This window comes from Argopecten irradians, chromosome 3, assembly GCF_041381155.1.
Source record: "Argopecten irradians isolate NY chromosome 3, Ai_NY, whole genome shotgun sequence".
NCBI classification, from domain to species: domain Eukaryota; kingdom Metazoa; phylum Mollusca; class Bivalvia; order Pectinida; family Pectinidae; genus Argopecten; species Argopecten irradians.
The window spans coordinates 13,359,449-13,374,973 of record NC_091136.1 but is presented as its reverse complement, the minus strand read 5'-3'; positions in this window follow the sequence as shown (position 1 = coordinate 13,374,973).

Sequence of the window (15,525 nt, the reverse complement as noted above, 5' to 3'; positions counted from 1 at the left end):
ATATGTCGGGACATCTTAACTACTCGGCCACCGCGGCCCCATAATGACTACAGAGTTCAATAAAGTCACCCAAACAAAGTAAATACATGATTAATGTTAGATATCTAGTATTTTGAAGAAATGTTTTATAAGGGTGTTAAGATAAGTGAAGAGTTGAGTTAAAAATCATAGAAAGTGATATTAAAGAGTAGAAATTAGGTTTACGTAAAGATATCTAATTCATTCATTCCATTGTAAAAAGAAACTCTGTAGTCATGTCAACGTTTATGTGAAACTAAATGTATTTTCAGGAATTTTCAGTCAAAATTAAGCCTGTTTGGCATGTTGGAACAAGAGAAAATATGATAGTATACTAGAAGAATTAAATAATTTACAGGTTCTGATTTCACTAAATTTAATGGCTAAGATCACACAGTAACTTTGTTAGTTATCTGTGATGTAATATGTTCTAGTTTTCTACAAAATAAGGTGTCTTTTGTAGTTTTAAAATGTATGATATTTATTCTTTTTCAAAGTTCGGTATAATAGTTCATTTCCTCTCAGATGTCATCATTTTTTATATTCATGTTCAACTTACAATTTGTACAACTCACGGCTTACTTTCATACTTTGTATATTAGTTTTAGGTGACTTGGAATAAGTATTGTCTTTGAGAGACATTACCATCCCAGGTTACCGCAACTTTCTTAAATCCCGCTTTTATAGATTTACATAAACCATGATACCTCAATATGTCTTTAAATGGATTTAAACTTAGAAATGTTCCATCACTATTCAATACATCAATTATACGATCCACATCCTTGTCATGCCAATAATAATAGTAAACACAATTATACTTTATATGTCTGTTATACCAGAGAGAGGATGTCTGAATTTCATCACAAGAAAGTCTTTTATCCAAGATGATTTCAATGCAATTATGCTTTTTTTTATTCTTTATTAATCATTTTAAGTCCTCCATTCGTATATTCCTTTGCTAAAGTTTGTCTTTTGATTCTATAAATTTGTCCATTCCATATAAATCTAAATAAATAGTTTTCAAAAGATTTGATTCTATATGGTAAAGGCGTAAAAACCTTTATCATCTTTTAGAATAACTTTTGTTTTTAAAGTGGGTTTTTATTAGTTTAACGTCCTATCAACAGCCAGGGTCATATAAGGATGTGCAATGTTTGTTTTGTTGGTGGAGGAAAGCCGGAGTACCCAAAGAATAACCGCCGACCAGCGATCAGCCCACATAGGATTTGAACTCGCAGTGCTTAGAGTGCTTCTGGTAATATGTCGGGACATCTTAACCAGTCGGCCACCGCTGCCCCTTTTTAAAAATGGTAATTTATCGTATTGGAGTTTTCTTTAATAATAATGCTTTGAAATAGCATCTAAATATTTCATAGCTTTGGTATAATGAATTCTAAATATGTCGTCTAAGTTCAAAGAAAATTATATTCCTAAAATCCGACTTCAATTTCTATCTTTGATAATTAACCTCCTGATTGAACTAACCCTGGTTTCGTATTTATCGAATAGGATATAGAGAGTTTGAGAGCTTCATAACAACCTGTCACAGAAACATGTTTGCAGTCGACCTTCTATGCCATACCGCAACATAATAATTAATGACGTACTTTGGTCTTAAATCTTGTCATTGTCAGGTAATGCGTGTCTACACGCCATTGCTAATCATTTTTCTGTAAAATATTGATTGATAAATATTCCTGTTATTGCTACTACAAGCTTAGACAATTCAAACTACTTATGTTTTATAAGGTTAGCAATCGATATGTACATAGATACGTCCTGGTCATATTTGACGGGCCATTCAATCACTAGATTTCCCCGGTCATTAAAGTAGACTAGTATACATAATCAATTAACATATCCCTCATATAAGTATAACTTGTCGTTCACAATATCTACCAATGCTACATAGGTAAGTATTTATTGATTTTGTAGTGTCAGATATTGATCTATGAACAACAACGACACAGAAAATATTCAACACTGAAACCGTATTTTCTAAAAAAACAAAATATGGCTGAAAATAGTTTTGGATTAGTAGTCGATATTACTTTACCAGGATACATAAGAAATTCAAAATTAGGGAAAACATTTTTGATTTTATCTCACGATCAAAAATAACAAACAATAACAACATTTAAAGAGTAATGTCTGTCTCATTTGTAAGAATTGGAATACACAATTAACTTTATAATACAAGCTGAAATGGGAAAATAATAAATGTAATATAAAAAAGTATTGAAATGACGAAAAACCCTCTTCAGATAAAGAAAATACTAACATTTTACTCTTAACAAAATTAGTTTGTTATTAGATTCTTCAAAATTACCCTTTGTCAATTAACCTTGCATTTAAAATGATGCACCTTCAAAGTTGGTCGATTATACCAATTTCCTGTTGTTTTGTGTCAATATTGACATAATTCTTCACTATTTATCCTAAGTATTTATTTTTAGGGCTTTTCGCCTGTGGGTGTAAAGACCCATTGTTTTGTTCTGTATTTTTAATATTCTTCTGCACAGAAAGTTGTATACAAAGGATTTCCGAAATGGTAAGAGATATTCTAATGTCCGTGTCACCATATTGTAGGGCATGAGTTGAAGGTGTGACAGCAGCATTTTTATGTTGGTCGAAAATCCAATATGGCCGCTATGACCTCACTTCCGGTTTTAAACTTATGTCAATATCTTGTTAAAGACATAATAAAATTTGTTTTGAATATATTAAGTAGAATAAAAAATGGAGCAAATAGTTACTCAAACACTTTTTTCTGTAAAACGTCGACTTCTGGTTGTAAATAAGGGTAGTTCAAAAGTACAAATTTTCGAGAAAAACAAATAGAAAATCTTCTTCTCAAGTTCTAGACTGCCCACAGACTTAAGATTAGGCATAAATGCCTGAGTTTGGTAATATGATTCACTTTGACCTTCATGCAAGGTCACATGGGCCAAAAATCATAAAATGTTTAAATTACTTCTTGTCAAGTTCTAGTAGGCCCAGAGACCTCAAATTAAAGCTGCAGCGTGTTGAGATAAAGCGCTATCAAGTTTGATGATATGATTGAACTTGACCATCATTCAAGTCACATGGGTCAAAAATCCTAAAATGTTCAAATGATCTCTTGTGAAGTTCTCGTAGGCCTAGAGACCTAATATTAGGCATGTAGCATGCTAGCATACATGCCTACCAAGTTTGATAATATGATTGACCTTGACTTTCATTCAAGGTCACATGGGCCAAAATTCCTAAAATGTTCAAACGACTTCTTGTCAAGTTCTAGTAGTCCTAGAGACCTAACATTAGGCATGTTGCATGCTAGCATACATGCCTACCAAGTTTGATAATATGATTGACCTTGACCTTCATTCAAGGTCACGTGGGCCAAAAATCCTAAAATGTTACTCCTTGTCTAGTTCTAGTAGGCCTAGAGACCTGAAATTGAACCTGTAGCATGTTGAGATAAAGGGCTACCGAGTTTGATCTTCATTCAAGGTTAGATTGACCAACAATCCTAAAATCTTCAAATGACTTCTTGTGAAGTTCTAGAAGGCTTTGAGACCTAATTTAGTAGCATGCTGACATAAGTGGCTACCCAGTTTGTTAATATGATTCACCTTTACCAATATTCAAGGACACAGTGACCAAAATTCCTAAAATGATGTATGCATGATGTGCATGTTGAAGTTGTTAATATGCGTGATTTGAGTCCTTCTTTATTATCTTGGTGTGTTATGTTGTATGTTATATTCTCTTCCTTTGTTGTAGATAGAATTGACGTGGTCTATTGTCAAGACGAATGTTCAATATATAGATATAAACACCATATTAAATTTCGATAATGTGTGAAAGGTAATGAAGGATGTATCCAGAGGGTAAATGATGTTTGAGAAAGTGATCAGCGAAAGCAATGTGTTGTAGATTGTTCACAGTGCTATCTGTTGTGCCAGGTCCTAGCCTCATTGGTTTTTTTTTTATTATATATAATATATTTTATTCCCAATGATTTGATGATTATTTGGCGGGAAGTAGATGTCACTTTGCCGTAAACATGGCCACATGTATTTCGATAACGAAAAGTTAATTGTTCAAGTTCGACATTAAAAAAAAAGACAATAAGTATGAATGCATGGAATAATTAAAACGATTTATTTTTAATACATTTTTCTACAATTAAGAGTTGTAAATATTAAAAGAGTACCTTTTTGCTTATGATATCTTATTTGCATATGTCGGTAAATAAAGTATATTTTATTCTGGTAGCCATATAGATGATTTATTTGTGGTAGAGACAGGTCAAACAACTCACGATTATTGGATATGGAATTTATTTCACACTCATAAGTTATTTTCTAAAAGTTACAAATGACTAAAGATCGTACTGTATGCAATTTTGTTTTTAAAAAGTGTGAAATAAATTCCATATCAAACACCTACTCGTTGTGTAACCTACATATATATATAAATGATGAATACTGACCGTGTATAGAAGACGGGGTTTAATACCGCAGGCTCCAATACATCCAAGAGTCCCAAGAAGAAAGAGCAGCGCTCCAACAAAGATCATACTCACTGCTACGTAGGAAAAAAATGTCCCTAGTGACCCCGACGCTTCTGGAAGTGCATTAAACAGCGCCACCAGGTAGCCACCGGAGATATTCTCTCCAGAGATGAGAATGCATCCAAGCGATAAGATGACGAGTCCAACCAACTGCAAAATTTCAGTTAAAACAACTTAATTCCGTGAATTCATGCAGTATATCCTTTAACCTAGCCCTTCCTAACTCGACCAATGAAATGAAATAGAGGCGTAATTCTTTTCTTATTTAGCTATAAATGTGTGGCTTTCGAAAGGTAAGCATTATGAGTCCTATCGCAGAAATTTAGAAATTATCAAACTTGTATACTGAAACAATCACGTTATTTACTCATACTGAAGGCAATAAACAAACTCAGACACAGGACTTATTGCTTTTGAAATCGCCATTTTCTTGCAGTGGATATAGTTGATTCCCCGCAAATGCTGAATGTGCAAATGATTAACATGTTCCCCCAGCGTATGCGGATGACATTGTAATGATAGGTGAAACGGCAGACGGTTTGTAAAAGGTCTGAATATAACGTGATACTACTCAAATTGGTACATTTTTAATATATATGAAGCAGATTTTTCAGTTTACAACTTAAACTGACAATAACTGTCCTGAACAAAAGTAAAGGTGGTTAACAGTAACCGAGACAATTTTATATGTCATATTCTTTCCTGTTGCTTATTATCTTTTTTTAACATGAAAATAATTAAATTGTGAAAAAATCTTGGAAACTACGTCGTGCGACAACCCTAAAAACACCATATATTTTAAAATACAGAAAACAACTGCTGAATGGGATATTTTTGACAGATATGTGACTTCTATAAACTAAATAAATGTTTTATCTTTCCTTAAATGAATTACAATTTTTTCTCGTGTTTAGACATTTATTAATCGAATCAAAGGAGGAGTATCAGTTTTGACCCTCTGGTGGCCATGACCGATACGCATTATTTTTTTTCTTTACAGATACCCTGGAGTTAGGACATTATTGTATGCCATATGATTAAGGTCAGGTCGAAGTCCCTTGTGAAGTCCATATACATGGTGTCCTAACCCCTGTGTATCTAGCTGTAAACAAAAAACAACGCTAATCGGTCATGGCCACCAGAGGGCCCAAATTGACACTCCTCCTTTAAGAGGTGTGCCATTTTGGGTACTCAAACCTGCTGAAACACAGGGCTTGACATGCATCAAAGCCTTCTATTTATAGATATAGGCACTGCTGACAAGTAAACAAATCATGAAATTAAAACTGGAGGCATCTACTTGTCGAATTATAAAAGAAAAAAATCTGGATTCAAGCATACGTTCGAAGATTTTCTTACATAAGTGTACCAATTCCGATAGAACGAAATTAAGTACCCGGCCTACTATACCTTTCAGCCGGGTACGAATTGGTCCCTATGTGTCGTAGTGGAGCACTGCTTCCAAAATCAATCGGGCACAGTTTTCTATACTTTTTTGTAGGTTTCATATTATTCTGTGCGTATAAATGCATTTTTGTCCAAAACAAACATAACTACCATTCTTAATATCTACCACTCACAAGACGTCAAATTCACAATTTGTGGACTTGCCGTGAAAATTCCCTTCGGAAAGACCTTCATATGTATTATTTGTAAAAAGTAATGCATCAATAAGAATTTGATATTTCAAGTGGTTCACATTTATTGCCTTGTAGGTAAGGTATATCAAAAAAGTACGGAAAAATGCAAACAAACATTTTATTAATGGTTTGGATAATTATTACTTTGCTCCATTAGCAGTAATAGGCAACAATTGTAGCTCTAAAGACGACAACATTTTCTGTCTAAAAGTCTTTTGAGCTACAATATTGCAGCTCCAATTTGGGTAGGGTCACGTTACATTGAAATGCAATCACACACGGATTGTTTCTGTTAACGAAACGACATACCTAATATAAAAATTAAGGACCATTGTTTCCCTCCAAATGGTTTTATATCCCCCATTCTCAACTGTGACTTCATCATAGTTGGTGGTGATATATTATAAACGTTATATAACGTAAAACGTAATTTTACGTTTAATTTTAAACGTAAAATTACGTTTTTACGTTATAAACGGAATATAATCAAACTGGTATAATCAGCCCAGTTTGATTATATTACGTTTATATTATATTACTGTGACTGTATCAATTCATAATAAAATATAACTTTGATAATATTATTTTTAAATAAAATACAGTTCTGATTATATAAGTTTTATGATATATCACTTTTATGGTATTAATTTATGATAAAATATCACTATAATTATAGAACTTTTAAATGAAATATAGTTTTAATTACCTTTATAGCATGTCACTTTGGTGAAATTGTTCAATGATACTATAATATAATTATAATACTTTGATTATATTACTTCTTATTACAATAATTTCTCAAGAGTGTGTGTGTGAAACCATCGGGAGTGGGACACACTGTCAGAGAAAGTGTTGTCATCTATTTATTGTATCATTATATTTGCTAGTTTACTTGCTAAACTTTGTGCATACGGCTTATTGATTAAATATATATTTTAAATGTCATTCTTTATGTTCTAAATAGCACACAAGAAAATGTTGAGATGAAACCAGACGTATTGTTAAATATAATACATACGTATGCACGCACTAGATAACTTATCGATTATCGCCCAGAAGTAATTATTTACCACCGAGGTATACCTCAATATGAAATTTAATTTCCTGACACATTGGTAAACCAATACTTTCAATTAATATATATATATATGTCACTATGCAAAACACTTGTTAGCTTCTCATACATACAATTGGAGTTGGTAACGCATGAAGTTTGATTAGCTGGTCTCTTTTTATAATGCCCTTTCAACTGTTCAAGTTATCGATGGAATCTGTTTTCATAATGCCCTCTCCATTGTTTTCATAATACTCTTTTCACTGTTCAAATTATCGATGAACTCTGTTTTTATAAACCCCCTTCCATTGATTTTATAATGCCCTCTCCATTGTTTTAATAATATCATCTCCATTGTTTTAATAATGTCCTCTCCATTGTTTTTATAATTCCCTTTCTATTGTTAAAGTTATCAAAAAACTCTGTTTTCATAATGACCCATCCATTGTTTTTATAAAACCCTCTCCACCTTTTAAGTTATCAACGAACTCTGTTTGATAATGCCCTCTCCATTATTTTCATAATGTCCTCACCATTGTTTTATAATGCCCTTTCCATATATTTTATAATGCCCTCTCCACAATTTTTTAAATATCGTCTCCATTGTTTTATAATACCCTTTCCATTGTTCAAGTGATCGATGAACTCTGTTATCATAATGCCCTCTTTATTGTCTTTATAATTTACAATACCCTCTCTATCTTTTTATAATGCCCTCTCCATTGTTTTTATAATGCCCTCTCCATTGTTTTTACAATACCCTCTCCATTTTTTTAATACCCTCTCCATTGTTTTTATAATACCCTCCCCATTGTTTTATAATACCCTCTTCATTTTTTTTATATTACCCTCTCCATTGTTTAGATATTACCCTCTCCATTTTTATAATGTGCTTTCCACTGTTCAAGTTATCGAGTTTTATAATGCCCTTTCCATTGTTTAATAATGCCCTCTCCATTGATTTTATAATGCCCTCTCCACAGTTTTTCAAATATCCTCTCCATTGTTTTATAATTTCATTTCCACTGTTCAAGTTACCGATGAACTCTGTTATTATAATGCGATATCAATTGTTTTTATAATGCCCTTATCACTGGTCAAGTTATCGACACTGTTTCATAATGCCCTCTCAATTGTTTTTATAATACCCTCTTCATTGTTTTTATAATGCCATCTCTATTGTTTTTATAATGCCCTCTCTCTTGTTTTATAATGCCCTCTCTATTGTTTTTATAATGCCCTCTCCATTGTTTTTATAATACCCTCTCTATTGTTTTTTATAATACCTTCTTCATTGTTTTTATAATACCCTCTTCATTGTTTTTATAATAGCCTCTACATTATTTTTATAATACCCTCTCCTTTAGTTTGATATTACCCTCTCCATTGTTTTATAATGCCCTCTCCATAGTTTTTATAATGCATTCCCCATTGTTTTTATAATGCCCTCTCCATTGTTTTTAAAATGTTATGGATGAACTCTGTTTTAAAAATGCCCTTTATTTTATATTTATATATTAACTGGTTTTCTAATAACTGTAATATATCATTGTTATTTTCTACAGTGTTTTTTTATGAATCATCTTTATATCCTTCAAATGCCTTCGTGTTTAATTTAAAGATTAACTTAGCAACCCTAACTCTATGACTATTGTTTGGAAACAGGACTGGTACCAAAATTTTGATATATTGTGAATTAAAGATGGCTGTGTGAGGCAAATTGTGATTTTACTTGTTTGACCATTAACGGAGGATGATGTAAACTGGCGATCCAGAGATGGAGATTGATGGAAGCCTGGGGAAGGAAAATAGGCTGACTATTAACGGAGGGTGATGTACAATGGCGACCGAGAGATGGAGACTGATGGAAGCCCGGGAAGGTTTATCATTTGACAGTTGATGAAGAATGACGTAAACTGGAGATTGAGTAATGTCAGTGTATGAACTGGATTGGTGATGGAGAGATAATGTGGAAACTTTATAGGTTGACTTCCGACGAAGGATGCATCTGGAATATGGGTCGAATGATGAAGGTTGCTGGAGGCTGCGGAAGGTTTTTCGGTTGACTAAGTACTGATGGAAGATGATCTAGACTGGAGATAAAGTAAAGAAGGCTGATTGGACCTGGAGAGGGTTTATTAGTTGCCTAATGACAGAGAATAATCTAAACTGAAGATCGAATAATGAAGGATGATGGAGGCTGGATTAGGTTGATTGGTTGGCTAGTTACTGCCGGAGGATAATGCAGACTCGAAATCGAGATGAAGGTTGATGAAGGCTGGAAACGTCACAGAACATTTGTCAGAGTGGTTCGGAGAATGGCAACTGAAATTTAATTCATAAAGAATTCAAACTGATAATTTATGCACAATAAATGTGATCAGGTAGCAGAAACTTTAGCAGAAACTTTAAAATAAGAAAAGGGTTTGGTCCTCATATTTGACACTGCAATTCAGTATGCATATACATATATAAGTGGATGGTCTAATAGAAAGGACATTTTTCTAGCTATATAAATCAATTTTACCTCACAATTTGAGTATGTCCTTACAGTACACAAGCGCTCTCTAAGGGCATTAAACATTTCACGAAAGGTTACTGTCTCTTTGCAACCAACGCAAAGGTATAGGCCGACAACGAACGAAGCCATCCGAAGCTCACACGAGTCATAATATGATATAATATCTCTGAAAACCAAACTATGTGCACGGGAAATGCAAAATAAATACAAAACCATAAACGTTTGCTTGAATTTAGTAAAAACATAAAGACAGTTCTATATCTGACAATAGAAGAAGGTGCATTATAAATGATAAAGACGATGAAGATGAAAGTATTTGTGCGAAGGATAGCCTTGGGGAGCATATTTGATGCTTAACTTTCCATTATAGTAGACTAATGGCGGGTAACATTTAGACGACTGGAGAAATTGATCAGAAAGACGAATTAGATTTTAATGAGACGAATGTGGAATTCAAATGTATGGAAAAAATAGTCCACGATTTCTACTTACCACGAAAATAATGTTGTTTGTGATCATGATAGCCATTGCTACTGTTGTCGACTGACACGCCATAATGATGTAGATTATCGCTTGATGTTTCTAAATCAGTGTCTGATTATTACGTCACTGAGCAGTTATAGATCTGATGACGTAAGTGGGTGGCTTTTGTAGCAAATTACGTCACGATCATTTTGATTGATAATTGTCATTATCCACAGAATGGCCTACTTATTTTCGATATGTAAACAAAATATCTTTATGCCCAAGATAACTTATAAAAAACTACCTACGACGCATAGTCAATTTTTATATCTTTCTGATAGGAAATTAGCCTTCTTTTTCAGTACATTGTTATTATATCTAATAGTATCCGGCCCACATATAATTATATTATTTCACCAATAGATAACCACGGCTTTCCTATCCCTTGGTCCATTCACAAGTATGATACCACAGCTATCCTAGCCCTTGGTCCATTCAACAGTAGATTACCACAGCTATCCTAACTCTTGGTCCATTTAAAAGTAGACTACCGCGGCTATCCTAGCCCTTGGTCCATTCAACAGTAGACTACCGCGGCTATCCTAGCCCTTGGTCCATTCACCAGTAGATTACCACGGCTATCCTAGCCCTTGGTCCATTTACCAGTAAATTACAACGGCTATCCTAGCTCTTAGTCCATTCACGAGTAGATTACCACAGCTATCCTAGCCCTTGGTCCATTCACCAATAGATTACCACGGCTATCCTAACCGTCTTAGTCGCTCTACCTTCCCGATTGATTAACGGATCACTGCTGATACTGTGTGTTTGCCCGCTCACAGTAATACCACTCGCTCATTCAGCGTTCCGCTACAAACACCATGATAGTGTAACTGTTTAATGTCTGGCTGTCTATAAAGAACGAAAAGTTCATTTAGCCCGTTGCTTTTCTTTGCATCATATACACAGAACAATACTATTTTCCCTTCTTTTATTTCAGTTCATTTTTAGAATTTTTGTACTTTGCTAAAAATGGATTGTTGTAAATGGCTTCTCCCTATTTATCATACATGCTATCATATCAAACAGTATACTTGACTGAAAAAAAAATGTGCACGCAAGGAAATAATATTTAAAGATGCTGCATCGCTGGCAGAGCAAAAATGATATTCGTCATTTGAAAATTAATTGGTGTTTAATAGTGTATATATATGCCTAATTAACACAAAAAATATATAAAATAATTTATTTCGCCTTTGGTGCATGCGGAATCAGTACATCATTCCAAATAGGATATAGTTTTACGGAATTTTTTCGGGATGCAATTGATTATTTTTCATGTTTTTTACTTGAAGTAAAATTAGAAGCTCAGACTTTTCAGTGGTGGTAATGGTGTAAAGTAAGTAACTTTTGTAACTAAAGAAAAATACTAAATCGTCTGCTTCTGATTTTGATAATGAAAAATTACCATTTGTCAGCGTGGAGCATCTTTAATTTATCAAAAACTATTGAAACATACCCCATCGTGTATAATTCAGTCTTCGGGTTGGGCTAAGATAAGGCATCCACTGTGTGAAAGAGTTGCGTGTGCTAATGTCTGGGTTGCTTTGGGAGGTTATGGTGTATTCGTGTTGTGTCTTCTTGTGATAGTAGTTTTTGTAGTGATATCACGTTGAAGCATGCCGCCAATGACACCAAACAACAACGATGCATGGTTTGTACAAGGAATTCATTTTGTATAAGATATATAGAGGTAACACACGAGTGGCTGTTGAATATTGAATTTATTCCACACGAGTGAGTTATTTAAGTTACAAAAGACACGAGCTTTAACTTACGAGTGTGGAATAAATTCCATATCCAACAACCACTCGTTGTGTAACCCGTTTTTACCACAATTATATCCGCTTTTAGCCGATAGAAATACGATGAGGATAAGTATGCTATCCAACAGCAGTTTTGGCGACAAGCAGCGATCACAGCATAGCATGGCGTCACTCGATTATTGATGACGTTGACGAATGATGACACGACACTCAGAAAGACGTAGTTCGGTCAAAGTTCACCGTTTCAGCCAATCAGAATGCGTACATACTTTATACCACGTGTGGTATAAACAAATTGTTAATCAACAGCTGCAACGTTTATTTGATACCCTGAGAGCTGAATAACACTGACTATTGTGGTAGAAATGCTAAAATATGATATGCTTAGAAAAAAATAAACAATTACAAAACACAAAAGGCCCAGAGGACCTGCTCACCTGGTTTGTAATGCCAAGTAATGTTATGGATTGTTTCTCTTCTGGTGGATTATAAAGAATTAATTTTATTTCTCCTATTGGGCCAAAGTACGCTTGCCGTATCAGGCTGTACCAAAACTCAGTATGAGTGAAATAAAGGAATGCATGGATAAGAAAAGGCATGACTATCGCCTGGCGTAATAAAAAGTATTGATTAACACTGTAAGTGCTGATATTATTTGTTGCAAAAGGACATACAACAATAGCATAAGGTTGTGTATACATTTTAGAAATAAAGGTTAAGGCACAACAATACTTAAACTATGCCAGAAATTTAGTCCAGTTTACCTATGTCCTAGGTTATTCAATAGCAGACCATTGAAACAAAAACGAAATGAAACAGCCTACATGACGAGAAACAATTATAGTGTATTTGCATCTGAAATAAAGATATCTGTGTTCCGATAAAACAAAAGAGTTTTCGGTGCATTAAGATAAATCTAGAAGAATGAATTAAGTAAAATAAAAATTTCACATATACCAAGATAAAACTAGTAGATTAGAATGATTTTTTTTAAAAATATTCAACATATACCAAGATAAAACCAGAAGAATTAAGTTTAAAAAAAAACATTCATCATATAACATGTACCAAGATTAAAATGAAAGAATGAAGTAATTAAACATTGAACTTGCACCAACTGAAGAGAAATCTATCGGAATAAAGTTATTTCACATTTCACATGTACGACGATGATTCAAGAACAATGCAGGAGAAGAACAAGAAAAAAAGGAGCCGAAAAGCATAGCAATGCTTGGTGTAGAACCTTTGTATGTCAGCTAAAAGAGATTGGGTTTATTATAGATAGAATACGTCTGAATACGTTTCCATGGTAACACGGAAAATATATAATTACAGTATGCTAATATTCAAAGGTACAACAAGGGCACTAATTAACGATTTTTTTTTTATCAAACGCAGACAGTTTGAAAGAGTCGCGTTGAATGGTTACGGAGTTATAGCACGAAGAGGACACTCCACAATAATTTGCCGACTTCTGTTGCTTTAATGGTATTTGCGAAATTGAATTGTCGCCGGTAGACAAAAAATACAACTAGGGCATTGGTATATATAGCATATTCAGAGTTTCTTGGAGAAAATTGGGTGGTTTTTAAGTTCAAGACTAGTACAATAAGGAGTGTAAAATATCATGTGGTGATCTCCCATGGTAAACAAAAAGGCACAAAGTTCTAAGCCGTCACCATAACATAAATCAGAAATTTAGTGTGACGAAGTTGAACAGTTCTGGAAATAAAGCCTTGAAAACAATTCAAATCTTCAGGGCGGAGGCCAATCGCAAAGGAAGGGAATAACATTACAAAAATAATTTCCCAATTTGAACCAATGTGAAACTAAAACAATGAGTCAAATAAATGAATTTCGAACAATGAAGTAAAATAAAAGAAACTTCAACAATGAAACAAAAGAAAAGAAAATGGAACAATGGTCAGCAGCAAAAAATTCCACGTGGATCATTCAGATGAACTAGAATAATAAAACAAAATAATTGAAAAACTAGAACGATGCAGCGAAATAAACTTCCCCTTTGTACCAAGATGTATATGGAATAATCAGGCAAAATAAAAAGAAACTAGCCAAGTTAATGCACAGAAATAAACTTGGACACTGGAATGATACAGCAAATAAACTTTGCATGTGTACAAACAATGAAGCAAATAAATGAAACTAGAACAATGCAAAGACATAAACTTATCACATGCTACAAGATGAAACTAAAACAATAAAACAAAATAAAGGAAACTTGAACAATGAAACAAAGTAAATGAAATTAAAACAGTGAGCAAAATATCTGATACTAGAATAACAACACGAAGTAAATGAAACTGGAATAATGCCAGCGAAATCAACTTTCCGCGTGTATAAAGATGAAACTGAAAAAAAAAATCAAATAAATAAAACTAAAACATGTATCAAAATTAAAATTAAGAACAATGTAACAAAATAAATGAAACTAGAACAACGCAAAGAAATAAACTTTTCACGTCTACCAAAATAAAACTAAAACAATGAAACAAAATAAACTTCCCGCATGTACCAAGATGAAGCTAGAACTTGTTCAAAGATGAAAACATGTGAAACTGTCAATATATATTCACTGAATCATGTTTCAAGTATATGTACTAAGATGAAACAATATGAAATGAAGTGGAACAAAATTACATTTGTATACAAATATACTCGACTGCGTAGAGGACACAAAAGTAGTATACCAGTAAAATAGTATGTACTTCAATGTGCAATATCACAACAGCTGAAATCATGATGTTATGAATCATGGTACTGTATATACACGTGCAAAATCACAATAGATGAAATCATGTTATGAACCATAAGACGTACTTCAATGTGCAATATCACAACAGCTGAAATCATGATGTTATGAATCATGGTACTGTATATACACGTGCAAAATCACAATCGATGAAATCGTGTTATGAACCAAAGGACGTACTTCAGCGTACAACATCACAACATATAAAATCATTGAATGAAGTAGTCTTATATCTCTTGGAGAAGAAATTTATGATGGCATATTTCTACCACCGTGTTATTTAATATCGAGCTATGTTTGTCGAGATATTTGTCGGTCAGACGAGTTATAACATGACTTTCATTATATGATTATTTATTTCAGCAAGTCGATTTGCATCATGGAGAGTCGGATTATATCCTGGAAAATCGACTTGTAAACCTTATTACGACAGATCAATGATAGTCAGTCGCGATAGTTGAACTCGACTTTCCAAAACGATTATGTCGATAAGTGTTATAACTCGTCTTATATATACCTATTTATATATTTCTCAACAGGTACAAGATGGCGGAAATATGCCACAGTGAGAAATTAACCCAGTAGACACAGATCTTTGTTAGTTGCATTATAAAAACGTTAAATGTATCATTTGGATAATGTTTTTACCTTTTGCTTTCAGTTTTCACTT